Below are 27,043 nucleotides of genomic sequence, written 5' to 3' on the forward strand. Positions count from 1 at the left end.
ATGTTTGCTTGAGTAATGTTTGCTTGAGTAATATAGATAGATCATGAGGAATATATTTGTATATATGATGCCAGGGCGTGGCCCCTTTGATTTTTATATGTTTATGCTATGCGTGCATTGTGGTGATTTGATGGGTGTGTTTGACTGATTGGACTTTGAGGTGGTTTTTAGATGTTATTATCGAGCCTAATGTGCGATGTCATTGATTGCAGGCATATTGTAGTTATGCATCGGTGATCGATTAGAATCCGCGGCAATATGGACGAAGATGACAAATAGGGTCAGGACCCTCCACCTTTCCCACAAAACTGGCAACACATGTTTGCAGAAATGCAAGTTGGACTTGAGCAAGCCCCTCCTTGGGATGTTGGGTTACAGATCCAAATGGCTGTGCCAATAGTGTCAGCCCAGCCTGTGATGGAGAAAAGGTGGGAGCCTTTGTATAAAAGGTTTAGAAAGCAACACCCTCCCACCTTTGAGGGTGGTCCAGAACCATTGTGGGCAGATCAATGGATGAACATGACTCCTTATATCCTAGATTTCACGAGGGTGGAAGGGAATAAGAGGGTGTCTTGTGCCAGTCACATGTTGAGGAAAGACGCACGCTTCTGGTGGGAAGTTGTGACCCAGATTAGGGATGTGACCGTTATGACCTGGGATGAATTTAGAGGTGTCTTTAATGAGAAATAGTACAGTGTTGTTGTTCGAGTTGCGAAGGTGAATGAGTTTACTAATCTGACTCAAAACAGAATGACCGTCACAGAATATGCCATGAAGTTTGATCGGTTGGCAAAGTTTGCGTCGGGGATGGTGCCTACAGACAGGCATGGAGGGATCGTATTGTACAGGGGCTGAATGTGATGATAGCCCGTGGTGTTATGATAACACTAGATCCGAGGACTACCACTTATGCTCAGGTAGTGGAGAAAGCCCTTACAATTGAGGGGGGTTGAAGATCAAATATGGAGATAGGGCGCCGTGAGGCGTGATGCTTGGAGGACTGTGCCTCCCTTCACTGGTTCTAACTGGGGTAGAGGCTCCAGTGAGCAGTAGAGAAAGGCCCCAGATTCTTTTGTTCCTCCTGGTCAAGAAAGGAAGGCATTGAGAGATTTTAGTGGCCGTCACGGTGGGAGAGAGAACTAGAGAGGCTTCCCAGAGTGTCCACGGTGAAGGCGATGATATCTAGGGGAATGTAGAGTTAGAGGATGATGTTAGGAACAAGTTTCCTAATACGCATCGGAATTGTGGTTGGTTGGCCCAGTGTACAACAAAATTTTTGTAACATATTTAAACTACCTTTAAATATGCGGATCCATTAATATACATACATTAATCATAAGCAAGAAAAAGAATAGAAAACATACCTCTTGATGCTTATCAAGTGTCCTGTTATCTTTTCGTAATTTGAACGAACTTCCTATCTAAGCTGCTCCCAGGTACTCACACCAAGATCTTCCACAACGTTCTCTACACCTCAAGAAGTGTGTGGGCACTTAGAGAATAAATGATGGTAAATTTGTAATTCAACTTGATGTACTCAACACATGATATCAAAAGAATATGCCTGAGATTGATTCTGTATCTTTTTTCAGGGAGAGATAGAAAAGTATCGTTATTTTCTTAGAGCGAATAAAAGAGTGTCTTTTATTTTCTGATAAGTCTAACTTAAATAGAAAATATTTAAATTTAAGAATAAATATGTAACCAATTTACAATTTATCTTTTAATTAATAAATTAATTATCTCATTAATGAAAATATCAAAAACTAACTTTTGAATTTTTCATTAATTACTTAATTAAATAAATAAAAGTGAAAAATCTATCTTTGAAAAATATGTGGCTCATGCCACACACAATCCAAGGACTATGTGTGTTGTGTAGCACCCTATATTTTGGGAATATTTTATTTTTCCACAATTATTTAATTATTTATTCAAATTACCTTATAAGATAAAATCCAACAACGAGATAATTAATTCAAATTTGAATTAATTATTTTTTTAAATAATTATCAAATATAATTAATTATTTGAATAAATATGAATCTTTTAAATTCAAATCCACTTTGAATTTATCAAATTATTATTTCCCACTCAAATAAAGATATTTAATTAATTCTACCAATTAATTAAAACCAATTTTGATTAATATTAATTTTGAAAAATAAATATTAATTTTATTATAATTTTTAAATTATAATCAATTAATTATTTAATATAATTTCAAAAATTAGACATTAATGAATTTTATTAATTACAACTAATTTGTAATTAATTAATTAATTAATCATTATTATCACATAATTGCATATTTGGCCCGAAGAACAAATTTCTTCTTAAATATGTCTTTTCACCATTTTATCATTTATATAAACTCTTGCCTTGATTAGTGTTGATAGAGCCGTTGTGGGGACCTATGGACCTATAATTCCAAGCTCCAATAAATTTGAGAATATTAATTAAATTCTTTAATTAAATAATATTAATTTATTAATCTCATGATTACTCCACTATAAATATGAGACTGCACTCTTGTAATTATAGACATTTCATTTACTGAGTACTTTTAATAATAAAGCCTCCACTAATATAATCATTACATACAATTAACCCTCTAATAATGGTTCATAATTAATTGGGAATAAAATTACTGTTTTACCCTTTTAATTATATCTTGTTTCCTTAAGTACCATTGACTTTACTAGTGAAGGTTAACTCATAACTAAATTATAAATTTGTGCTCAATATCCTTTTCAATCCCAAAATTCAACCTGTTATCCCCAAAAATGGAGATTGATGACATGGCAATAGAGGTGACGAATGGCAGTACATGGTCCGTAAAAGACACATTAAATAGTCAATAAATACATTGACTCCTCAGAGTTGTGATAGTGTAACGACCCAAATTCACTAATTAGGCTTAAGGGCCTTGATTAGTGTGCCTGGAGGGCATAATGGAGATTATGTGTGATTTTTATGGTTAAGATGCATGATTATGATTTTAAGCATGTTATATGACTATGTGTATTCTGTTATGTGATAATTATGATATGTGAATCGTACCACGTGGGTGTGGTGATATCAATGTGATGCACGTGCCGAGACGGTCCTAGAAAGCTAGATAGTGGTAACTGGTGATTTGGTAACCTGCGTAACTGTTAGTAACCATAGAGAGTAACAGGTTTTGCTGGAAAGTGGTAGAATTGTAAAGTAAGTAAAAAGACAAGTGTGCCCTTGAGGTTTAGTTAGAAAGGGATATTTGAGGAAGGCTAAAGTGGTCTTTTGGCAGTGAATAGATGAGCTTCAGCTGAGGAAAAGTTAGTCACGTATAACACTTAGGAAGATTGATTTATGCTGAAAATTAGAGGAAAATCTAGAAGAAAGGAGAAGAAGAGGGAAGCTGAAGTTGGGTGACCTAAGAAGAGAATTCTGATGATTCAAGGCAATTAAGCTAAACCTAGGCCAAGATTACTCAGAGGTAAGGGTCTATCTATGATTTGTTTAAGTCTCAAGTCTGTTTTTTGGAGGATAAGCATGAATTGAAGCAAGTTTGTGGCTTGTTTTGCATGAAAACTCAGCTGGTTTGTCAAGGGGAAACTCAGTTTAAAGCTTGGATTGGAGGAAGCTCAAATTGAATTTCTGATTGAGGTAAGGGTATTAAACATGTTTGCAATCTCGTAGCTGTTATGATTTAAGGATTTAGAGGTTTGGTTTGTACTTTTCTCCACTTTTGGTTTAAGTGTTGAAATCTGAAACTTAAGTGTGAATTCTGAGAATAGTTGTGTGATTGAGTTAGATTATGATGTTTGTAGGTTGTTGAAAGGTTTATTTGGGGTTTTGAGTTGGTTTTGAGGCTTAGGTATAAGTTTGGGGTGATTTGGAGTTATTTGGGTTTGGGAAAACACAGGGGAAAAACCCAGAATTCTGGGCTCGCGAAGGAGCGCTGCGGCGCAAGGTTGTTTCTGGGCGGTGTGTGTGCTCTCTGACTTGCTGGGCGCCGTGGCCCTATAGGGCAGCGCCGTGGTGCTAGGCCAATTTCAGGATGTTAGAATTTGCAATTTTGAGCCTTTGCTCCGGGGGTTCGAGGGATGTCTTTGGTGCATTGTTTTAGGGATTTGAGGGTTCCGAGAGTGTGGGATTGGTTCCGGGGAGGTAGCTTTGGATTGATTGGTGACAAAGGATGTTTCATTTGTGTTGTGATTAGGACTTTAGAGAGGCTCGGGGTAGAGGACCGTGCTCGCGGCTTCGTGGCATCAGAAACCAGTGAATTGAAAGGTAAGAAAACTGCACCCGGGTAAATGTTGGTGATGGGACTAAGTGCTCCCAAGAATTGTGTCGTGTCAATGTTGGTATCACGCCAAGGGACATGTAAAAGCGGCCTAAGAGTGCCGTACTTGATATTAGCGCACAAGGCGCGGGTTGGCCACTGGGAGCCAAGAACAACGGGATAACAGAAGGAGCAGCCTGAGGGAGCTAGCCCTGGTTATCGTTTGTGAATTGTGAATGTTATGAATTGAAATGCCTAGTATGTGGAATACTTGACTATACTAAATGATGATGTATCTGAGTTTATGTGGTGCAATGTAAGATATTGACTTGTCTGCTAATTGTTCATGCTCTGTTGTTGTTGTGTTTTCTTGCTGGGCCTTGGCTGACGGGTGCTACGTGGTGCAGGTAAAGGCAAGGGCAAGCTGGACCAAGCCTGAGGTGGAGAGCTCCGAGGTGGAATGTACATAGCCAGCGGTTCGACTGCCACGGTCGAGGAGTGGACCAGGACAGGGATCACCTAACTACTAGTTTTGCCTTAGCATGGCCAATTGTTGTATATAAATCCTGAGTCTTTTGTAAACGATCTTTGAACTTAATATTTTTGAGATCCCATGTAACAGATAATACTTTTTAATGGAAATGTGGCTTTTGAGACCAAAACGCTTTTAACCCTAGTTCCTTAATAGTTTCAATAACACGATTTCATTTAAATGACTTGATTAGCAAGTCTGACACTTTATAAACACACAGTGTAACGGTCTTGGCTATCCAGGGCGTTACAACTTGGTATCAGAGCGTCCTAGGTTTATGGGTCCTGAAGACTGGCTGGGTATGTACATTCGCTATGGGAGACAAGCTCAACTCAGGGTTTGGTAATTGTGTATGCATGATTATGTGCTTAAGTGATTTGAGTGAGATGTGATTGTTGATATCTGCTTGATGAATAGGGAGCATGAGATACTGACAAGGCCTGGCCCTTGACTATTGCATGATGTTATTGAGGCGTGCTTATTAGCATTGATGTGCATGTGGATGAATATCTGGATAAATTGCTATATTTTGATTGCTTGTGAATGAGTGGAGTTTCAGTGATGGGTTATGGAAAGATTATTACCCTGTCATCATAGCCTAATTGTCGAGTCGTTGATTGCAGATTGACTTGAATAGTTATGCGTTCAAGGAAATCCACACGACTAGCCGGCAGGTCAGGGGCTAGAGATGATGACCAGGGCCCAACCTCTCCGCCAGTCCCTGAAAACTGGCAGCAGTTAATGGCAGAAATGCTAGCTAGGCTTCAGAGCCAAGATGAACAGATTCGAATTCTGTAGCGGGCTCCATCTGGGAGTATTGCCCCTACTGTGCCACCGGCGTTAGTACCTGTGGTACAGCCAGTTGATGTTGGGAACAGGATGGAACCGTTGTATGAGCGGTTCAGAAAGCAACAGCCCCCGACCTTTGAGGGTGGACTAGATCCACTGAAAGCTGAACAGTGGATGACTTTGATCACTACCATTCTTGATTTTATGAGAGTGGAAGGACATGACAGGGTGGACTGTGCCACTTATATGCTGAGGGATGATGCCCGAATCTGGTGGGAGGTGGCATCACAGACTAGAGAGGTTGCTACATTGACTTGGGAAGGGTTTAAGGATTTGTTCAATCAGAAGTATTATAATGTTGCCATCAGGGCAGCGAAAGTGAATGAGTTCGTGGGGCTGATTCAAGGCAGTATGACAGTTACAGAATATGCCTTGAAATTCGATAGACTTGCAAAGTTCGCACCGGATCTTGTGCCTACTGATGCAGCCAGGCTAGACAGATTTGTTAGAGGACTGAATGTTATGATAGCCCGAGATGTAAGAATTACCACAGTTCATGGAGTGACTACTTATGCCCAGGCTGTGGAGAGGGCTCTTACCGCTGAGGAAGCGGAGAATAGGATATGGAGGGATAGTGCAGCAAGAAGGGAGGGCCGCAGGGCGGTGCCTCCATACTCTGGTTCTGGTAGGGGCGGAGGCTCCAATGATTTGAAAAGAAAGACTCCTGATGCTCCAATCGCTCCTAGGTTTGATCGGGGAGGTCGGGGTACTCAGGGTGGCCGTCAGGGAGGCGGTGATTCGTGGAGGACTTACCCAGAGTGCACGAGGTGCAGAAGACGCCATCCGGGCGAGTGTCGGGCCAAGGCCTGCTATGTGTGTGGGGTGGTGGGACACCTCAGAAAAGATTGCCCGACGGTGAAAAAGGGGGGATAGGAAAGGTGGACAGCTTGACTCCAGCTCGAGTGTTCACCCTGACGCAGGTGGAGGCCGAGGCTAGTCCCTCGATAGTGACAAGTCAGCTTTCTAGTGCTGGCACTCCCTTTACTGTTTTGATTGATTCTGGTGCTACGCATTCATTTGTATCTGATAGGGTGATTGATAGACTGTGTAGGCCTAGTGAGTATAGTGCTTCAGGGTTTGGGACTATATTGCCTACAGGTGAGCTGGTAGTATCTAGGAGGTGGATTAGAGCACTGCCAGTGATAGTTGATGGTAGGGAGTTATCAGTAGACTTGATTGAGTTGAGTATGGGGGACTTTGATATGATTCTAGGTATGGATTGGTTGGTTAGATATGGGGCTACCATTGATTGTAGGAAGAAAATGGTGACTTTTGAGCCAGAGGGCGAGGATCCCTTCGTCTTTGTGGGAACGGTGCATGGACCCCGCGTACCCAGGATATCTGCATTGAGAGCCAGAGATTTGCTACAGGGTGGATGTATAGACTTCCTGGCCAGTGTGGTGGATACCACCAGAGTTTCACCAGTTGGACCGAAGGACACCAAATTGGTTTGTGAGTTCTTGGATGTGTTTCCTGAGGATTTGCCTGGGTTGCCGCCGCGTAGAGAGATTGAGTTTGTTATTGAGTTAGCCCCAGGGACAGAGCCAGTGTCGAGGGCACCATATAGGATGGCACCGGGGAAATTGAAAGAGTTAAAGATACAGTTGCAGGAGCTTCTGGATTTGAGGTTTATTAGACCTAGCTACTCGCCGTGGGGTGCTCCAGTTTTGTTCGTTAAGAAGAAGGACTGTACTCTGAGGATGTGCATTGACTACCGAGAATTGAACAAGTTAACAATTAAGAATAGGTATCCCCTACCAAGGATTGATGACTTGTTCGATCAGCTGCAGGGTAAGACGGTGTTCTCAAAGATTGATCTTCGATCTGGTTATCACCAGCTGAGGATCAAGGATGAGGACATACCTAAGACGGCCTTCTGGACACGGTATGGGCACTATGAGTTCTTGGTCATGTCTTCTACAATCCAATGACTCAATCCAGGATTGGATTGATAACGGCTGACTATCCCTACTGCATAACAAATGTTGGGTCTAGTACACAACATATCATACATTAGACTGCCTACCGCTGAGGCATAGGGATATTGTCTCATATCTTCCTCTTCTTGAGGTGTTTTGGGACACTTCTTCTTATAAAGGAATATTCCAGAACAGGTTGGTATATCATCCTTTTTGGAGTTTTTCATATTAAAGCGTTCTAGCACCTTATCAATATAAGTTGCTTGAGACAGTGCCAAAGTTTTGTTTTGTCTATCTATAAGAATTTTAATGCCCAGAATATACTTGTCCACTCCCAAATCTTTCATTTGGAATTGTTTAGCTAACCAGTTCTTTACCTTTGATAATGATGTTACGTCATTGCCAATCAGTAATATATCATCAACGTAAAGAATGAGGAATACTACTACACCATCTTTGATTTATTTATAGACACAAGGTTCGTCACCGTTTTGTTCAAAACCAAACTTTTTAATTATGTAATAAAATCTAAGATTCCATTCCATTTCTTGATTCATGGTGTCTTGCAATTTGTCATTGTCAGAATCATTCATTGCATCTTGAAATGTCAATGGATCATCTTTGTTTGTGTCAGACACAAGCATTTGAACTTCGTGTTCATAGCGTATGGGTTACTTACTAACCCTCCCACTATTGTTGTTGGTGTCTTTGCAACTTCATTCAAGACCATCTCCTCCAGTACAACCTTACTGCAATAAAAGTTGCATTTGTCGATACAAATGTTTTATTTTCTTTTAGACTATAGAAAATTCCACCTGTAGTCTCTTTGGAATATCCCATAAACATGCACACTTCAGAAAAGGATTCCAACTTCCTTGTCTTTCCTTTTAGTACATGTGCAGGACACCCCCAAATTTGAAAATTGTGTAAACTAGGTTTACAATCATTCCATAATTCCATGGGCGTCTTCTGTATAGACTTAGATGGAACAACATTCAATACGTAAAGAGTACATTGAATTGCATTGCCCCAGAATGACAGTGGTAATGAAGAGAAGCTCATCATTGATCTAACCATATCTAGTAACGTTCTGTTCCGTCTTTCTGAAACACCATTTTGCTGTGGCATTCCAGGTGTTGTGAGTTGGGATTGAATACCATGCTCACGCAGATGTTCCTCGAATTCAAAATTCAAGTACTCTCCTCCTCGATCAGATCGAAGAACTTTCAGTGATTTACCGAATTGTTTTTTAGCCTCTGCTCGAAATTCTTTGAACTTTCCAAAAGTTTCAGATTTTCTTTGTATTAAGTATAGGTAACCATATCTTGAATAATCATCAACGAAAGTGACAAAGTATTCATAACCTCCTCTTGCTTGTACATAAAGTGGACCACAAACATCCGTATGTACCAGCTGAAGTGGTTTTGTACACTACAACAATATTGAGTATATATTACATTAAAGAATAGCATATATTTAGAAGTGCTATTATTAAGTGGGGATTAAAAAACACGGAACTGAATAGTGGGGATTAAAAACACACGGTCTGTTTTTGGCGCCATATGACTAAAAGCTCAGGCGGCAAAATGAATTTCTGCCAAATTCCCTTTCTCTCAGACTTTCTCTAAGTTACCCTTTCTCTCAGCCTCCATCTCTCACTCACAAAGCCCTCTCCGCCCTCACGAAGACTCACCGCCCTCAACTCATCTCTGCCTCACCGCCCTCACCGACCTCACGAAGTCTCTCCGCCCTCAACTCATCTCTGCCTCACCGCCCTCACGAAGTCTCTCCACCCTCACCGCCCTCAACTCAGCTCTGCCTCACGAAGACTTGCTCCAGACTCGAGCTCTTTCTCCACCTCATGAAGTCACGCTCCAGAGTGGAGCTTCTCTGCCTCACGAGTTCTCTGCCTCACGCCCACGTAACTTTACAGCAAGAGAAGGTACTGATTTCCCATGGATCCTTAGTATCGATAATGATTTGTTCTTCTTCTTGTGTGAAGGAGCCTTTCTTAATCTTAATAAACCCTTCTCTGGTTCTCATCACTGGTGATCTCACAGGTTTCTCTCTCAATCTATCTTCCTTTATTTTTATTGAACTTTTATGTTTTGGCTGATATAGCTTCGTGGGTTGTTGAATTATTTGGTAGTCTGATATGGGTTTCTTCTATATTTGTAATATTTGCTTCATGTCTGAGATTAGTATCGTGGACTTTTATAAATATGTAATGCTTAAGGAATTAGATTCTTCTTATGCATGACTGTATCTGGTGAAATTTTCACTTTTTAAAAAGCATAACACAAATTTCTTGTCTTGTTTGGGCAGAGACTAACCTTTCTAAAGAAGTTACCCATTCTTTTTTTAATTAATGGCATTGTTGTGTGTGTTTCTTTTCGGAGAAATTTGTGCTTTTTATATGCTGTCAACTGATATAAGTTTTGATGATATGCATAGTCAGATTTGAGAGTTGAGAGTCGTGTTGTACTTATAAGAGTTTAAGTTATTTTGCTATGTTCTCACTGGTTGATAGAGTACTGTTGCATGCTCCCCCTTATCCGTATAGAAATCATAAGCAGTTTGCTTTATATCAATATACTCAGTATAAATTAGATTATGATTCCCACTAGCCTGCGTTAAGCCATCTACAGACATGATTTGTCAAATCGAACACTGTCTAACTTCTTGTTGTTATCTCCACTAGATGGCAAGAGCAAGGATTTTTTAACAATGAAGCAAAATGAGGTGGTCTGGTCTCAAATAGTTTATCCATCTTAATCTACAGCTCTTCCCACACCTTTGTAATCCTGCACTCTAGTACTCATTCTATTCATTTATATTTACAAATTATTGAAATATATATATATACATATTTAAAATATTATACATCTCACAATATAAGAAAAGATGATGTAAACTTTAAAATCACTAATTTTTACAGATAGAGCAAAAGAAACAGAACCTGCAAGCTTTGGGACAGAGCTCCAACTGCCATGGCCATGAGTGGTGATATGTGTAAGGAGCTTGTCATCTTCTTCAGGTGACCAAAGGCCTCTCTTGACTTTCTGCTTGTTGCAGCAACGATGGCCCATATCCACAACTATATATTATATACTTTCCCAAATATTTAGAAAGCTTATTAATAATGATGATCAATACTAGCTAATCACTTGAACATTTTTCACAAGGAAAAATCATTCCAACTAACCTCTCACAACTCTCTCTCTCTCAATAATTTTTACATTCAATCATCTTATTGATATCCATATATACACTAGTCCTATTATCTTGCTTGTATGACTCAAGTAGCGTGTATTAATTATGCAGTTTTGAACTCACAAATAAGAAAGATTGGTTGATGCATGCCAAAACCTGCAGCTTAGCAATGAAACTTTTGAGATATAAACTGAGGACTTATATTTTAGTTAAACACCATGGATAGCTATCACTTCATTGTTATGTTCTTTCACTATTGTTGAATCCTACAACTAGCATCCTTGGAAGAAGGTGAATGGTCAGAGACTGATAAACCTTATTCTCTTTTGCAGAATTTGAACCACAAAAATATTGTGAAATATCTTGGATCATTCCCAGGAGTTTGTAAGAAAAGATATAAAAGAGTGGTTAAATTGGCTTCGAAATTACATTGGTTATGATGGGTGCCACCTCGACTTTTTGAGGTAATGTATTTCTCAACTTTTTCGGCTTTACATGTGTTTCAAACACTTCCTGCTGATTTCTGTGCTAGGATTGCTTATTCATAGATCACAATGATAAAGCTGGATGGAAAGCAATGTATATGAGATTAGATCCTCATCACCATTCATTTAAAAATAAAAATAAAAATAAAAATAAAAATTCTGTTTGTATTGTTGAGAGCACTGTGTGCTTGTGCATTTACAGGTCATCAGTGACTTTTACAATAAATGAACATCATTCTTTCCATCTTTGAGATCTATCCCATTTTTGTCTTTTTGAGTCAAAGATGCTGATATTGATATGAATGAAGCATAACTTTATAAAGTCATGTCTTTAGACGGCTCTGCTAAGGACATTAATATTCTATATGCTCCAGTCAATTTCATTTGTTTAGTACTATACTCAACTTTTCTGACTGAACATGCCATCTAAATGTAACATGTGTCACCTTGACGTTCAAAGGAGACTAATTTAAGAGGTATCACAGTGACTTCTGTCAACTGCAGATGTCAACTGCAGATTACACTAATTGGAATGATAGGATGTTTGGGAAAGTTTTGAATGGTTCTATAAATTCAGAATTATATTTCTATTCATATAATTTAGTAGAAGTTTTTGTCTTATATGTTGTTCACAGGGGCTTCTCAGGTTCTTATGTAAAAGAATATATTGAAGCTTCAAATCCTGCATTTGCTATTGGAGAATATTGGGATAGTTTAGGTTATGAGCATGGCGACTTGTGTTACAATCAAGGTAAGAACTTAAGGCCCGAAAGAAAGTCTTCACTTAAGGATTTTAGTTGTTATGTTTGCTCAATGTTGAGAGATCTATGTGCATTCACGTACAGTTTATTTACCTGCTACCTCACTGTTTTCAGGGTGGCATTTTTTTTTTTTTTAATTTTTTTTTCAAGTGCCTACAAACTTGTTGAATTGATCTTCCAGATTGGGGCATAGAATACAAGATTTCTAAAATACCATGTTTGATTATTCATCTGGGGTCTAGATGTCTGGAGACTTTTTTGGCTACCCAAGATGGGTTAAGATTTTGATCTTGCTCTACCAATACGTACGTGGACCTAGAATTATTTTACAAAACAATGAGTTAGAAATTGAAGCAAGGGAACCTGAATCATGTTATTTATGTCATGCACTATTTGTTAGGCAGCTAGAAAAGATCAGTTTACTTTATATAATATACACTCTTTTATTTATTTATTTACTTTTGTGCGTGTGGGGATGGAACACTCAAATTATAGATGCTCATAGGCAAAGGATAGTCAATTGGATCAATGCCACATGGGGTACTTCATCAGCATTTGATGTCACAAAAAAGGTGATGTTTCTGCTTTCTCAAGTTTCTCATAATATCTATTTTAATTTCCCAGATATTTCATTTCTTATTTTAATTATTTTCAATGAAAGATGTAAACTCTTGAGGTATTGCCCTTGTGCAGGGAATCCTCCACTCTGCTCTGCATAATCAATACTGGAGATTGATAGATCCTCAAGGCAAACCAACTGGAGTTATGGGATGGTGGCCTTCGCGTGCTGCCACATTTCTAGAGAACCATGATACAGGATCAACACAGGTCTCTCTCTTACATGCATTTAATTATTCAGAAAAAGGCATAAACATGCACATTGGTAATACGATCTGTAGTATGAATAGCCAAATTTGCAAGATTCGCTAGAGCGATTGTCTACTACTTATATGCTGCTCTCTATGCTTTTTCCTACTGGCACTTCTTGATGTTGGTTAAGAAGCCAAACTTTTATCCTTGATAAGAAAATACTATACAAATTTTAGTTATAACTTATTTATATAGTGATATCTATATCTAATGAGCTTGAATTGAGGGAAATTGACTTTCTATTTTCTTCCAGGGTCATTGGCCATTTCCACGAGATAAGCTTGCACAGGGATATGCCTATATTCTGACCCATCCTGGAACAGTAAGTTCTTTGCCACTCAATTGCTTGAGTGTAGCCTTCATTCCATTAAAGCTTCCATAAAACTTCACCTGGTGGACATAGAGTACATAATCTTTTCTTGAGCCAACTTAAACTCCTTGTTCCCTTTTTGCAGCCTTAAGATGAACTAGTATGAGAAATAACTTAAACCCTTAATTTCATTGCTAAATTATAGTCACAGTTTTCTTTTCCTTTTACTGAGAAAAACAAAATCAATAAAAGCCAAGTATTATATATGGTAATATGCATTTGGGTGCATGTTATATGGTAATATGCATCTAGCTATACATGATATGTTTCTTGAATTTTGTTTGTCTTGTTCATGCAGCTTCTAATTGATGGTAACTTATTATTTTAATAACATAATTGCTGGTGCCTTTTGTGTGTTTATAATTTGTTTTTGTTTGCATATTGTGTGTTTATTTTCTTGAGTTATTTGATTCCTTCTAGCTTTTCCTTTATTCTGAAGTTGTTTAGAGAGAAATATAAGGGAATTATTTTCTAAGTAGTTGCAAAGAGCAACAATAGAAATAGAAAACAAATTAAGAAAACAGGGCAAAAAAACAACTAGATGATTCTTTTTACTGCAATATGTGGAAACTTTTCGTTTGAGCAGTAGTTTTTATTCCCTCTGCCCCATCCGTTATTCTCATAATAGAGGGGATTTAGAGCAGTGATTGGTAATCCACCGCTTCAAAATAAAACCAAAACTTCCCCATTAGTTAGTTACAATGCCCCAGCACTTGTACTTTCTCTCTCATTCATCACCACTGTCCTATACATATACATAAGAGCAATGATTGTGCTTAACATCAAAACTAGTACATAATAAGAGTTAATTATAAATGAATTCAGTATGTCTTTTAGCATTATTACTACTTTTTTTTTATTATTATTATTATTATATGAGAGTGTTCCCTAGCTTAATATTTGAAACTAGTCCAAACTTCTTCCCCTTTTTTCCACCTGTTATTATATTTGGAACCAGTCAAGATTCCCTTTTGTTAAAAAAAATGACACCCAACTTATATGTTGAGGAAGCTGAGCTAAATTAGACAAATATTTGTTGTTGTACTATTCTAAAGGGATTAGTGTAATATTAGTAATAGTGGATATTACTATTGAGGTACTTAGCTGCACAAACCAACCATTTGAGTTGCCTCTCATGGATTCGTTAAGACTCGCTATTAAGCACTTGCATGACAGTTTTTTTTTCTTTTTTGTTTGAGAAAAATAAATTGTGATTTGTATTAATGATGTTGTGTGCCCTCTTGAAAACTAATACAAGCTTCTGCCTATTGTAAAGGAAAGTGGCCGACAAAGTCGCAGCTGCTGGATTCTTTGTGGCCGTTCCTGACTTCTTGAAGGGGGATCCTTTTGTTCGTGCAGATACTAAAAGGCCTATGAGCGTTTGGATTAAAGATCATAGCACGGTTGGTTCTAGTGTTTTGATTCATACTTGATAGTCCTTAATATTAGTAATAGATACTTAAGATTGTTTCTGGTGAGTTAGTTGAAAGTTTTCATGTTGTGGGCTCTGCAAAATTAATTCTAGATTCAGCTAGGCCAATAGTTGCTATTTTAGCATCTAAATCTTTCCTAACTGTCAAGTTAATTTAACTTCTGGAAGCATTTGTTGTACTCTAGTATTAAAACTCTCTTAGACTTGTTCTGAAACCTTTTGCTTGTTCCAATAGGGCGAGGGATTTGAATTTTCCAAAGTAGTGATTCAGGATTTGAAAAATAGAGGCTATTCTGCAATAGGTGCTGCAGGCTTTTGTTGGGGTGGTAAGTTTGTTGACATACTTCTTTGTTTTCCATTATGGTATCTAGATGACATTTTGGCAAATTCGACAATAACTTGTGAACAAATTCAATCACGAGCAGTGACTGACTTTGTTAGTTCAAACCATATATCTAGTTGTTACTTACAGTAAGCTGATCAAGATTTTTTCTGTTCTCAGCCAAGGCTGCAATTCAACTCGCAAAGTGCGACTCTATTAAGGCTGCTGCCCTCTTACATCAATCTTACGTCACTGTGGATGACATCAAAGGTACTACATAGTGATATACATAGTGATATGATACTTTGAAACAACTACAAATTATAAGATAACTTTTAGTTCAAACGCTTGTGTATTTCACTTCACCAAAACTCCAATTTTTGCATTTTATGTTAAACTTGACTCATTCTTTCTCAACTCAAAAATATTAATCCATGATTCAAATACTTTCAGAGGTCAAAAATATCTAATTTGTTCATGAAATTGTTTAAAAATCATGCTTTAAAGTTTAATTAAGTGCTTGTTCTCTTTGTTTAATTAACCTTGTTCAATCCCCAAATAACATTCAGCCATTTACTACAATTCAGAGTTGTTTAAGTTCTTGGCACAATGTTCCAGTGATATTTCATTATAAGTCTGTAAAAATTATAGTATAGCATTCATTCATTACCTGGGCTAAATACATGTTATTTTGGATTCCAAGTGGGTTAATGAAATCTTTTATAGGTCTTTGTTAATTTTTAAGCATCGCCATTTTTTTTTGTCTTTAGCACATATAATCATTAAGCTGTGCAAAATAGCTAGTGGTATGAGGTTCATCTCATCTGATGTTCATGCATATCTATGTAATAATCTATTTGGTTTTGAGGGAAATAATATGTGTCTAATGTCCATATGTGCTGTTTTAGGTTCAGATCACTTCCAGGACTTGTCAACCAGACCCAAAGGGATATCATAGAATGTGAGAATTTTGTCTTCTGGACAAGTGCACAAAGAATGATGAATTGAAGGATGGAGCAAGTTTCTTGCATGGTTTACTTTTGTGTATCTTGTAATGTTTTTGTTTTTCATTTTTGAAGTAAAAAATGTTCAAGAAACTTTATTATGTTATGCTTTCAAACTTAAGTTAGAACTAAGATCTCATGAAGTAGACATATTCATGGTTTGAATTAGTTATTGTTTAATGTAATACTTATGGTTTATCAATATATTGAGAATTACATTTTATGATTAATTTTGAATTTTTTTTTTATCAAAATACAATAATGAAAATCTTTTAATTAAAAAAAAACCATATAAGTATACTTATCAAAATAAAATTTAAAATTTTATTACTAATGTTATGATTTAAAAACATATTATAAGCGTAAAAAATCGTTATGGTTTATATAATAAAACAAATTAAAAATGTTATCAAAATAATCAAATGTAACAGTTGAAAAGTGTTATGAAAAAAGTACAAGATTAAACTTCAAATTTATAACCAAAAGCTCTATCTAAATGTTATTATTTGAATATTATAGCACCTAAAAATGTGTTATTGAATAGTTTAAGATAACACCGAACATAACATTCAAAAACTGTTATAGAAAAGACTGGACTTTTAATAACAGGGGCTATGTTAGCATTGTCAGAAGTGCTATCAATAGTCCTGGTTAGCAGTTTTTAAGTGTTATGAATACTGTTTTTTCTTGTAGTGGTAGCTCTTAAACCTTAAGCAGAGAAAGGTCTCTTGGTCATCCTGCCTTCTAAACAGGATTCACAAACAGGGAGAGATCCAATAGATAGTTCTCTTAAAGGACCATCCTTTACAAGCCTATTAATTTTTTCTAGACCAATATGGCCCAATCTCAAGTGCCACAGATATGTTTCACTATCAGAATTTTGTCGTTTATTTGATCTAGGATTAGCTGTTTTAAATAATTCAGAATTATGTAAAAGTTTGCCATTCATTATAAGTATGTAAAAATTTTTTATCCCAAAGCATTTGCATAACAAGTAAATAGATCATTTCTTTAAATAATAACTATTTTATTAATATAAGAAATAAATGTCATGAAAAAATAGAAATAAGTTTCCAAACATTAATAATCAAAATTTCCCCTAGGGAAAATGGTAAATTTCCCCAATATTCCCTCATAATCTCTCTAACTTCAAATATATCTCCAATTATTATTTTCATAACCCAAATAAATGTCTATTTCCCAAAATACCCCTTGACTCGCCCCGAGTCCCGTTGTGACTTTCCCGCTAACTTGCTCCCAAGGATCGCCTCGTGCCGTATGCTGCAAATATATATCCACATAATAATGTGGTCTTAACTGTTTATCACAAATAATTACATTTATACCCTCAACCGGCCATAATTATAATTATGCCCTTACAAGCTAAACGTGGCCCACATGCTTATCTAATACTCATAAACATGCATTTCACATATCCATATAATCATAGGATCATGCATATCACATAATCATGCATCTTATCAGTAATTCACATAACTTCCAATTATGCACTCCCGACACACTAATTAAGGCCCTTAAGCCTTATTAGTAATTTTGGGTCGTTATAACTATACCCTCCTTATAACAATTTCATCCTCGAAATTTATTCGAACACATCGGATAATAAACCTCATACCTCTGACTATAATTCCAAGGTCAAGTTTGTTTACTTTTTACCCTCTAATAACACTCTTACGAGAGTAGCAATCTTGTTCCACAAGATCTTTTTTGAAACCCCTTTCATGCATATCAAATCTGCTGAAATCCCAAGGTCTGCTTATTTCATCAACGGTCGTTTTATTGTCTTATCATCGATACCAGAAATACTCATAAGTCATCACCCTACCAGGGTGAGATCAGCTTATAGGCCCCTGGCCTAAATCTTGATACAATCTCAAAATTCTTATCGAATCGGGAGTTAGAACTCCCCTTTCTTTCCTAGAATATCATACTCTTCTTTGTCTTCACTACTTGGAGAAATAAAAATCTCTCATACTGGAACTTTGCACTCCAAAGTTTATAACTTCCGAGCTCTTATGTCCTTTCAATTCCAACAACCTCATTGGTTTTCCCCCCGAACCAATATTGAACCGCAGTACCCTCCACCTTTCATTTCTTTACTTAGAATAGTACTCCTTGCTTCCTTTCTTACCATATCTTATGTCGTGTCACCTTAGCTGTAATCCAACACTCATCACCGTGACTATTTCATCGAAGGATTATACTTTCCTTAATATCTTAACATCTGCACATTCAATGCATAATCCCTTAAAATAACTGTTAAGTCTTCAGATTGCCATTCTATCTGTAACCAACCAATAATTCGAGGTTCCAACTGTATTCTCTTCGTTTGCTAATTTATTTCCAAAACTTGGAAAACTAAAGGGTTCCAACTCAGCATTATCAATACTCTGTCCCATTACAAGAGTCACATGAACCAAATTACATTAACTCAATCTGCTGAGTTATAACCTTCCATGTCCCATCACCTTACTTATAGCCTAATGTGGTCCATTCCTTTGATCCTCCACTATAACATTTTACCTTCCAATATCCAAACATATTAAATTTTGTCACCCATTTAAACCTCCCGGTTATGATATACTTTAGGTGGTGGAATGATATCCATCTAGAACTCTCATCTCCACGCCAAATTTCCATCTGACCACTCATCTGTTCCTTGTACCATAACTCAAATTACACTAATAGGGTTCTTCCCCGTCTCCACAAGATCATCACTCTGGATTCGATTGTCCAAAGGGATATGTATCTATCCATCACCACTCACAGATGTTATACCAATCTCAATTGTTACCTTGTTCATCCCACTATAATCTGTGGCATTCTGTTTAACTGGCACACATCTTCCCAAGTAAGAGGTCTGCTTCCAATTAAATCTCCTCCTCGTATAGTCGAGGATTTCTAACATCAACCATCCATTACGTCTTACTAAATCTTGGTGTCAGGGTTATCTTTCTTGCAAATGACCAAATGCTCAAATCCCTTATGCTATGCATTCATTGTTAACTTAATGTTCCATGTATATCAGCCATGTTCCCATTCTTTCACCTCCTGCGAGGCTCGAACCATCCTCTTGTCAATCTATGCCTGGGCGCGTCTCAGCCTGTGATGTACCACTAATAGTTTCATGCCTTAACAACAATAAGGTCCTTCATGTTACCCCTTTGTATCCATCCATTACATGTAGATTCCTATATCACAAAGTGCTAACCAATCCTCACTCTGTCTTCTGAACATCTGATATGAAATTGTCCATTCAGTCTAACTTCAAGTTTTTCTGTCATTCTAATCTCTGGTGTAGCTGCCTTCGAAGATACTTACGTAGTAGATGACGTGTTTACCGGTCTCGTTGTGCTCCCTATCCTTCAGACATTCTTCAGTAGCTTTTCTGTGGCTTCAGATTAAATCTTTTCATATCTGACCCGTTCCCTTATTGTATCATTTCCTTGAATACCCTCGGCGAGATCGAAACTGACACTTTCTGGAGCCTTACCTGTGACCCTACTTCTTTAGTGTTAACATCACCAGTGTAGTAGTCGTTCGCATTCCGCTTCTAACTAGAGAGTATTCCAACATATCGCCAATAGACCTGAAGGTGACTCGTTCACACTGTTCCTATACTTTATGCTTGTATAACTTACCTGTGTTACTGAAGCTTAAACCAGTTAAGAACCTTAGTTAATAATTCATCACACCCTACTTGGTACAAGTAGTAATTCCTGAAATGTCTTTTTCCTTGATCCTCAGCTGGTAATAACCAGATCGAAGATCGATTCCTGAAGACATTGTCCTGTTTTGTAACCGGGCATTTATACTCTTCATATTTAACAGACGATGTCAACGATTTCCACAGTACGATGCTCCGTCTGATCCATCTCGAAGTCAAAACTTCTTCAACTGCACCAGTAATTCTTTCTGTCCAACCAGTACCATCCTTCATAAGGTCCCTGATACCGAACTTATCCGTAGCCTAGTCCTGAAGCGTACCCAATCACTCCTTGCATACCCATCTGAATCCCTACTGATCCTCTCAGTTTCCATTCAGTCCAGTTAAAATACTCCTAGTGATATCCTCTACAATCCATGGTTGTCTCTTAATAAATTAACTCTCACTCCAGCTAATGTCAAGGCTCCCATATGACAAGCTCTATTACTTTCACTACGAACCTCTTTATTACTTGTGTTCCAATTCTTCTTTCAGAAGTTTCTAATTCCTCCTCAGCAAGCACTAATTTCTCAAACCCCTCGTATACTACCCTTGAGGCTTATACTCCATGTCTGAACCTTTCCTGGGAGATACTTAACACCAAACTCTTCTAGCTCGTTATATAACCAAAAACATGAACTATCCAGTCAACTGTTCATCTTCGAGGAACTAGCCCGGGCTTCAAATGTAACAAGGCATTCCAGTCTTCCATTTTCTAGTCATGGGCAATCCACCCCAACATATCGAACCATTCTATGTAGAAGTCGTGCCCTTACCTGGCATCTTTCCAGATGGCATCTACTACCTCTGGTGCATACTAAATAACCTCACTACATCCCATCACTGTCCTGACGGCTACCTTGTAAACCAGACCCCTTCCTGTAAAAACCAGGAGCGTGGAACTATCCGGGGTTCTTCTATTTCAATTACTGAGAATCTGTCCTTTCTAAATTCCACCAATGGGACTACTGTTATCTACATCTCTCGCCCTACGACACTCACGCTCCATACCTCATTCCACATATCTCAAATAACATGCCCCTACCTACTGCCTAAGTACAGATGAAGATCTCATACACTGGAGCAACCCTGATGCTCTGGAGCATCCGAGAGTTTAATCCTTAAATGGGTCATCATTTCCGGCTACAACTGCCTGTATCAACTTCCAAAACAAATTATCCAATTCACAAAACTCATTGACATACATTGTCGTTACCTTACCACTCCAAACCAAGCTTATAAACTTATTAGTCCCTACAGTTCAGACTACGTCTTTATAACCTCTTTTATCAAATCACCATCTGAGTTCTTCCCAACCCGTCATGCAAACATCTCAGTCTGAGTACCATTTCCGGGCATCCTTTTGTCACAAATACTTAGTGTAACCCCTCAATCACGACCTCCCATCTTCATATAACCAAGGATGGAATTAGCTTTGCCCATCCACTGACCAATTCTTAGGCAAATCCAAACTTTTCTCAAAACAAGAGGATAGTGCCTTTTGAGCCTTACATATAGCACTCTTATCTGTCTATATCCTCATATTAAACCAACACTGGTAATCCCACTATCAAGGTATACAAAGCAGCTCTTTCCCCAGAAAAGTCTGCTATTCACCTATCTAGTCTCAGCTATTAGACCCCACAGCTTACTCACATACTAGCGAACATCTATTACGACCTTCAGGGGCAGATGGAGGTTTCCAACCTCGAATATCATCTGCAAGCCCCTCTATAACAATACCAAGTCCACTTAACCATTCTAGGCGCAAACAATTTGAATTCATCCGCACTAAACCCCTCAACCCTGATGTTCATACTTCGAACCATCCCACGACCATGTCCAAACAACCACAATAATCATGCACACATAAAGCATAATAAACACTAATCTACAATACTATGCATTTAGCTACCAAATTTTATTGCTACCAGGTACATTCACAGTTTACCATGTTTGCACATACCAATAAACATATATAACATATAAGTTCGTTTTAGACAATTCACCGCATACAATCAGTATACAAACCATTATCCAAATATTCATTCACATGCAACAGCAATGCTGATCAGCACACCTCAATATCCTCACATAATAGTCAAGGGCCAAGCCCTATCAGTATCTCATGCTCCTTATAATCATACGACTTAATACATTCATATTTCATTCAAGAACTTAAGCATATAATCTCATATATTCAATTACAAAACCCTGAGTCAAGCTTGTCTTTAGCGGCGAGTGTACATGTCCAGCCAATCTTCAGGAACCCTTAAACCTAGACCGCTCTAATACCAAGTTGTAACGTCCTAGATAACCAAGAACGTTACACTGTGTGTTTAAAATAGTGCAAGACTTGCTAACCAAGTCATTTTTAAATAAAAATGTGAATATAAAGTCATAAACAAGTTAGGTTTAAAAGATTTTGGTCATAAACAAATAATTTTCATTAAAATAAATCTTTGGTACATGGGATCCCAAATCAGGGTTTGAATGACATATTTACAAGCTTTTCAAGAGTTAAAAATAATCAAGGCCACTCTAATGGAAAAATACACATTTTAGGTTTCCGACCCTGTACAATCCCTCGACCGTGGTAGCTGAGCAGCTGACAATGGACACCTCTCCCCCAGAGCTCTCCAACCCATGGTCGATTCATCTTATCCTTGCCGTTACTTGCACCAAGTAGCACCCGTGAGCCGAGGCTCAGCAAGAAAACTATAACATCATAGCACAATCAATATCGATAACCAAATAATTCACAAAGTATAACCAAATGATTTACAAGACATTAATCAATTATCCAACAAGCCATATCATTCACTTAATTAGGGTTAATAGTCGATAAATCAATGACCTAACATCCAGATATTCAACATATCATATACATTAAGTTAACAATAATATACACATCATGCAATAACTAGGGTCGATGCCCTTAGGCCGCACCCTCTGTTTAATCCACTGTCTTTGGCTCACTTAGGCCAAGCCCAGTGTTCAACCCACTGACTCCGGTCTGCTTAAACCGAGCTCAGTGATTATTAAGCTGTCGTCAGCTACCAGTGGCTGAGCCGCGTCCTGTGCGCTAATATTAATTCTGGCACTCTTAGGCCGTTTATTCCATGTTCACATGGCATAATACCATCATACAATTTTGCATACAAGTATATGGAACCCTTAGTCCCAACATAGTCACACAACCGGGTGTAGTTTTCTTACTTTTAATTTTGAGTGCTTTGATTAAGAAAGATGACCCTCGAGCATGATCCTGTCTCGAGCCCTAGCGTACACCTAATCATAACCATGATAAAGGATTCCATCAATAAGAAGTGATTAAAGGTTTCCGGACCAAGTTCTAGTCTTTGAGACATCAAATTCCACCAAACATGGCAGTGGAATCGATCTCGAGCACCCTAGGTTAAGTTCCCGCACCTAAAACCTCCACAAGGCCAAAAATGCCTTTAAGAGCCGCGGCCATAGGCCCTCCATGCCACGACCCTCTAGAACAGATGTGTGCCAGAAAGGAGGGTGGGTCGCGGCATGGGAAGCTTAGGGCTGAGACCCGTGTGTGCTGTTTGGGGACCCAAAATTACTAATAAGGCTTAAAGGTAACGTCACACTTCTCCCCATAAAGGTAATGTCTCCATATCTTTAATGCAAAGAACACTGCCCCAACTCTAAATCATGAGTGGGATATCTCTGTTCATACTCCTTCAGCTGACGTGAGGCATAAGCAATAACCTTCCCTGACTGCATCAGAACACAACCCAAACCCTGATGTGAGGCATCACAGTATATTACAAACTTCTCCTGATCTGTAGGAAGACTCAGAATTGGAGCTGTAATTAACCTCTACTTCAGTTCTTGGAAGTGTTTTCACACCTGTCTGACCACGCAAATCTCTGATTCTTGCGTGTCAGCTCAGTCAATGAAGTGGCAATCTTTGAGAACCCTTCCACGAAATGTCTGCAATAACCTGCCAATCCATGAAAACTTCTAACTTTTGAAGCATTCTTTAGCCTTGTCCAATTTCTGACCGCCTCAATCTTGGCTGGATCCACTTTAATTCCATCTTTACTAACAATGTGCCCAAGGAAAGTTACCTGAGATAACCAGAATTCACACTTCTTGAATTTTGCAAACTATCTGTGTTCCCTCAGTCTCTGTAGAACCAAGCTCAGATGTTGCTCATGTTCTGACTCTGACTGAGAATAAACCAGAATATCATCAATGAAGACGATCACAAACTGGTCCAAATAATCCTTGAACACTCTGTTCATCTAATCCATAAAAGGAGCTGGGGCATTAGTCAATCCAAAGGACATAAATAAGAACTCATAATGCCCATATCTAGTGTGAAAAGCACTCTTCAGTATATCTCCCTCCTTGACCCTCATCTAATGATAACCAGATCGAAGGTCTATCTTAGATAATACCCTTTTACCTTGCAATTGGTCAAACAAATCATCTATCCTTGGCAGAGAAAACTTATTCTTGATTGTTAACTTATTCAGTTCTTTGTAATCAATACACACCCTCATAAAAACATCTTTCTTTTTCACAAACAAAACTGGTGCACCCCACAGTGAGAAACTAGGTCTGATAAAACCTGAGTCTAACAGCTCCTATAATTGTACCTTCAGCTCTTTTAATTCTACTGGGGCCATTATGTAAGGTGCTCTAGACACTGGCTCCTTCCTTGGTACCAATTCTATCACAAACTCAATCTCTTTGTGTGGTGGCAACCCTGGTAAATCTTCTGGAAACACATCCAGAAACTCACAGACTAGTCTGGTCTCCTCTGGTCCCACTGGCATGGCCTGAGTGGTATTAATCACACTGGCTAAGAATCCTATGCAACGTCCTTGCAATAGATCTCTAGCCCTCAGAACAGATATCATAGGTATATGAGGTCCATGCACAGTGCCAACAAATACAAAATGGTCCTTACCTTCAGGCTCAAAGGTTACCATCTTCCTTCAGCAATCTATGGTTGCCCCATACTTCACTAACAAATCCATACCCAGAATCATGTCAAAGTCAGTCATAACCAACTCTATCAAATCAACTGATAACTCTCTGCCCTCTACTATCACTGGCAGTGAACTGACCCATCTTCTGGATACCACTAACTCCTCAGTAGTTAACAAGGTCCCGTACCCCACAGCATAATAATCACAGGGTCTACACAGTCTATCAATAATTTTAATAGCAACAAAAGAATATGTAGCATCAGAATCAATCAAAACAGTATAAGGGGCTCTAGCACTAAAAAGATGACATGTAACTACTTAGGGTGAAGCGTCAGCTTCTACCTGAGTCAATGCTCAGCTTCTACCTGAGTCAATGCGAACAATCGAGCTGGGGCCGAGCTTTCCGCCTTCCTAGGTTCTTCCTTTCTTGCTTTCGGGTAATCTTTCTTAAAATCCCACTGTTCCACATAAGAAGAAATTCCTTGCCCTACACTCCCCCAAATGGTGTCTCTTACACCTAAGGCACTCTGGATAAGTCCTCCAGACCTCACTGCCACCCTGGTGGCCCATTGAAATACCACGTGGTCGCCTGTCACGGCCTGGAGTTGTGAAGGTATCAGGAGCCATCCTTTTCTGATCACTGGGGCCTTCGACCCTACTTGAACCCATAGATGGAGGCCTTGTCCTCCTAAACTCTCTTCTGGCTACATTGTCCTGCAAGATCTTGTTCTATGCGCTCTCAGCTGTGAGCGCCTTCTCAACCACCTGTGCATAAGTAGTAACTCCATCCACAGTGGTGATACGAACATCTCGAGCTATTCTAGGATGTAGCCCCTGAAGAAACCTCTCCCTTCTGGTCCCATCAGTGGGCACCAGCTCCATGGAAAACTTTGCCAATCTCTCAAACTTCAGAGCATATTCAGTAACTGACACACTCCCCTAAAGTAATCTGCTTAACTCTTCAGCCTTTACATCCCTGATGGCATCATTATAGTACATCCCATTAAACAGAGTTTGAAACTCTTCCCCACTCAAGGCATTGACATTTCTGGCCTGGGATATCACTTCCCACCAAATTTGAGCATCCTCCCGAAACATGTATGTGGCACAAGCCACCCTCTCATTACTAGACACCCTCATAATGTCAAGGATGGTGGTAACCATGCTCATCCATTGCTTAACCTTAGCTGGATCTGCACTGCCCTCAAAAATTGGAGGTTGCTGTTTTCGGAGCCTTTCATAAAGAGGTTCCCATTTATTTCCAACCTCTGCCAACTGCTCCACTGTTGGCAACGCTACAGATGGTGCCTCTAGTAGAATGTTCCTTGTGGGAACCTGTTGTTTTCTTAGGAGGTGGATTTCTTCATCCCGCCTCATAACTCTGGCTTGTAAATCAATAAACAGCACCTGCCAGTTATCAGGAACTGGCTAAGGAATCTGACTTTGGTCATTTTTCTGACCTTGTCTGTCCTTCTAGCCCTGATCTTCCTGGCCAACTAATGAATCTGTCTACCTTGGAATCATATTATCAACTTAAACCTTGCTTCAATAGTCAATGCGAGCAGTTAGGTAGTGATAACTGTTATATTATTTTATAATATACTGTTTTAGATTAAATAAATGTGACATAGAGTGTCACATATTGTAACATATAATAGAGAGTTACATTATTTGGATATATGCGAAATATCCAAACATGTAACATATTTGGTGTTACAAATTCATCACAAATTTGTAAATCCTAAATATCACCCATTATTGTGTAGATTTGTTGTTACACAATATTGAGATGAATTTCTTAAAGCCATATGAGAAATGGCTGATAGAGATGTGATTTTAACTCCCATATTGTGTATGGAAGTTACAAAATCAAGTGGGAATAAATTGGAATGTTTTGGAAAAAACTAAAAAACTTGGTTGCTGAAAATGACGAAAAGCGCCACGGCCCTAGTGGCTGACATCTTCATACAAATTCGGTTTTTATCCAATTTTGAACGTTTCCAACAGCCAAGTAACTCCCAAATATCTATTTTAATTCAATAAAACATCCAATTAATCATTGGTAACAGCCACGGGGATTGGTGGAATTTGAAATTCAAAGGGTGTCTCAAAACTTTATAAATATGAGCCTAATGCTCACTTGTAAGACACAACATTTCTATCCATTAGAGCACTTGGCTAGAAACACCTTGAGGATTGATTATTCTAGAAAGCATTTCCAATATCTGTGAGAGACCCCTTAGTGCTTGAGTTAGGGGGAAATAAGCTTTTGGACGAAGGTTTCAAACCTTGTTCAAGTTGGTGATCCCCAACACTCTT

The 27,043-nt window shown here is 38.4% G+C and overlaps 1 long non-coding RNA gene across 1 annotated transcript; it reads left to right on the forward strand.

Moving 5' to 3' along the window:
• Positions 1-14,935: 14,935 nt before the first annotated feature.
• On the forward strand, positions 14,936-16,248 carry LOC133828958 (uncharacterized). The gene is made up of 3 exons (XR_009891413.1): positions 14,936-15,024; positions 15,201-15,290; positions 15,929-16,248. It is a non-coding gene; the product is annotated as an uncharacterized LOC133828958 (long non-coding RNA).
• Positions 16,249-27,043: the final 10,795 nt, after the last annotated feature.

The sequence above is a fragment of the Humulus lupulus genome, chromosome 4, assembly GCF_963169125.1.
Source record: "Humulus lupulus chromosome 4, drHumLupu1.1, whole genome shotgun sequence".
NCBI classification, from domain to species: domain Eukaryota; kingdom Viridiplantae; phylum Streptophyta; class Magnoliopsida; order Rosales; family Cannabaceae; genus Humulus; species Humulus lupulus.